Genomic DNA, 4,036 nt, shown 5'->3' with positions numbered 1-4,036 from the left:
GGCTCAAATTCCGAATTCACGGCAATAGTAGATGATAATACACAATCAAATGACCTCAATAATACTTCAAACTAGTATTACTCTCCCCATTCATCAACAAGGTTTACATGTTATCTAATTCACATCTAAAATATCATCAAATACCTTAATTACATTACATGACAAAGTTTTGCAAAATATATACATATACACCTTCACACTTTTAGTGCTTTGCAAAAATAATGGGAGATGTACAAAAGACACAAAAGTGAGCTTCTAGTATCACTCAAGCTTGAGGTAGGTTGTCGTTCACCGGTTCTTTTTTAAGACCTAAAAAAAATGTATAAATAGTAGGGTGAGCTATATGCTCAGTAGGTGACACTTAAGACACAAATCTTGTGTCCTTGTGAATTCAAGCAAAGCATAGGCCAATGGGAGATAGGGATCATACAACGTAGGGAATCAAATACAACATACAATTCAATTCCAATTATAAACAATGCGATGCAATGTAATGAAATGCAATGCATGTCAATGACACTCCCCATTTTCATTCTCAAAACCATCACTTTCAAACGTTAATACAGCCCGCCCTTTGGTAACCCCGCCGCGACACGAGAGGAGGATTGGCTAGTGTCCCTGACCCTTGGTAACCCCGCGGCGTCATTATGGGGCCCAGCTAGCTCAACCACACTAGGGCGACTCCCTAGTCCCCTCTAGGCTATATTAACCTCTGGCCCGTTGGTAACCCCGCAGCGACCGGGTTTATCAAAACCATTTCATAAAAACTATCATTTCCCAAAAATTCCTCATTTTCATTTCAAGACAAATTCTCCCATTTCATGCATCCCAATGACATGTCCAAGAATGTACATATAATCTCAATATCATGACAATGTGAAATTTTGGCACAATACAATTAAGCATGGTCTCATACATCACTTTCAGCAAATTTACACATAGTAGACATAAACTCAACACATAAGCAAGCTTTTCACATAATACATCACATGTGCATAAACATACATTTCTCTAGACAACATTAAAATAATCATTACCACAATTAATCCCCAAGTAAAGCATGTTAGCACATAAAAGAGGTATAATTCACAAAAAACACCACAAAGCCATCATCTATACATGCTTTTTACATAGACAAGTCATAACCCTAAGACATGAATTTTTTCTAAACATCACTTACACCTCATTGAAGCAATTAATTCTCAAATTTAGCATGTCTAGTGTGAAGTTTCCAAATTTCAGGATGTTTGAATTTTTTGAAATTTTGTTACCACAAGGGTATTTTCGGCTTTTCACTTATCGACGGGATTGTGGTTGGGTCCAAGTGTAGTCTGTGCATCTTAATTTTCTTGGGAGTGTAACATTTAAATTATGGTGTAATTTTATGTGTGTGGTGTAGACAATGGAATAAAGATAAAGTGAAAAGAAAAGAATTTCAAGTGGAGCCCACCACTAACTCAAAATAATAGCCTAGACTCTTTTTTTTCTCTCTCATTTTCTTTCTCTCTCCCCGCTGAACTCTCTCTGCTCTCTAATTTTCTTCATTTTCCATATCTTTTAGAGACCAACCTTTGAATCAATGCCTCCAACTCATTGTTTGTCGGAATAAGGTGCCGTTTGAGGCAAAACGACGAGTGCGACAAGCTCTACGTACTAGTACCAACAATTTCCAGCTTTGAGCTCTCCTTGTAGTTCGAATTTGAGACCCATTTTCTAGGGTTTTGGTGCAATTTTGAGGTAGGGGCATCTTAATCCACTCATTTCTTGTTCTATTGTGAATTATGACCCTATTGTGTGATAATATGCTTAATTTGAGAAAATACTTGCTTCCATAATGTATAAATTATGTCTAGAGAATTTCATTACTTTGATTATAACTTGTATCATGTGAATAACATGTTTAGATGATGACCTTGTTGTGTTAAATGTGTTGATGATTTAATTGAGGATGTTGAACATGATAAATGCCTAAATGTGTAGTTTTGATGTATTGGAAAGTTTCTAAATGTTAAAATGTTGAATTTTTATGTCTACTTTGTGTTAAAATGCTAGACAAGATGTATGAGAGCATGTTTATTTAGATGGTACCAAATTTTCCCTTTATCATAATATTTTAATCATTTGTGCATTCATGTACATGTCATTGGGATGCATGAAAAGGGAAGAATTGGTCTTGAAATGAAAATGGGGGATTTAGGAGATGATAGTTTTTGTGAAATGGTTTTGATAAACCCGGTCGCTGCGGAGTTATCAACGGGCCGGAGGTTAATGTAGCCTAGAGGGAACTAGGGAGAGTACCCTAGCGTGGTTGAGCTATTCGGGCCCCTCGACGGCGCTGCGGAGTCACCAAATGTGATACCCCTCGGATCCGAGACACGGGTTGATCAGGCCCAGGCCCAAACCCGAGGGAATATCAAACAATTAAAGTATTTTAAAATGAACACAGATGACAAAAAGAACAATAAAGATAGAATAAAACTGAAAGAAACATTAATTGTAAAATCCTCCATGTATAACTGAAAATTGAAACTCCAATCCTCCAAAACTTCAAAGTTACAACTTGGGAATCCACCGATGGACCCCTAACTAAAAGTTTAACTGAGAATGAAACTGAAAATAGATAATACTAGAAACATCGAGAGAAGTCCTACGTAATCAGATGAAAGTGAGACTGTCCTCGACAAGCACGATCAAGCTCTGAGGCTGGAACCGTCCTGTACCTGAAAAGAATAATAAAGGAGTGGGTCAGACCCACGAGCAAGTTCTAATCTAACTGCAATCCATACAGTGACCCGATACGCAGATACACCGTAGACACCTCACAATATCTATCTAGTCCATACGTATAAATATATCCACACTAAGGGACATTCACTAGTCTATAATAGGGGTCTCAACCTGAATAGAAGGCAACATGCGAATACGCACCCAAAGGTGGGCATGAGTACCTAGACCTAACAGGGTACACCTCAACCTATTATAACCAGCTACGCATCCACTGCATATACGCACCCTAACCAACAAGTCTGAGACTCAAGCTCAACTCTTGGTACCATAAACATATATATAAAATCCGTCCAAATCCAGGGTAAGCAGTTTAACAATTTATTAAACTGACCTACAATAAACCAACTAGTTAGTCACTCAACTTATTCAGTGCATATGACTTAACTACCATCCGTTAATCCAGGAAGTCATCCAACTTGGTTACAGCTGATCTGACTTAGTCACAATTAGGATTCGATATCTTACAATCCATTCCATTAATCCATTAGGTTAGGTCTTAGCGTTTTGAAGCTAAACCATCCCTAGTATGCCACCGTCCCATACCGGTGCATATAATCCTCCATATCAATGCCAATTACAATATAGAAATCATAATTTAGTAAATTACATTCCAAAACATTATCCAAATAATTGCAGGAAGATATTTGATGTTCTAGCAATTAAAAATCCAAACGATAATCCATATCATTGCAGAAAGTATTTACTATTTCAACAATTAGCCTCCAAAGCATGCATAGGTCAACTTCAATACATCAATGACCCTATAATGTATTTAGAACAATTTATAAACATATTAGATCCCACTGGAATGCTCAAAAATAAGCTTGAGCAATTAAGTCTTCTTCCATCCCTTAATCGTGTACAATGTGCATAAATTTTATACAGTTTGTTCCGTTAATTTAGAGGTAAACTTTAATCAATTAAAAGACCTCTTAATACCCAAAGTTAACTTCTTAATCACTATGGCAAGTCCCAATATTTTTTTTTAAACAATTCCCCCACACAACAGCTTCAAACAGTGCATTAAACACCTTCTGGAAGCAAACTGAGCGAGAACAGGTTATGAACAAAAGGGGAGCCGGCTCCAATTTTTATTGGAGCCTGCTCTACTTGGGTAGAGCCGGCTCTACACTTCCTAAAGCCGGCTCTACACTAGGGGGGAGCCGGCTCCCTCCTCCATGGAGCCGGCTCTCTCCCTCTCTGAGAGCCGTCTGTCCATCTGTGACTTCTGCGACCTTTTTCTTCAACG

This window comes from Cornus florida, unplaced genomic scaffold (assembly GCF_030987335.1).
Source record: "Cornus florida cultivar Cherokee Brave unplaced genomic scaffold, ASM3098733v1 CherokeeBrave_3.0.0_Hap2_Chr09, whole genome shotgun sequence".
Lineage (NCBI taxonomy): Eukaryota > Viridiplantae > Streptophyta > Magnoliopsida > Cornales > Cornaceae > Cornus > Cornus florida.
Note: the sequence above shows the minus strand (reverse complement) of the source record.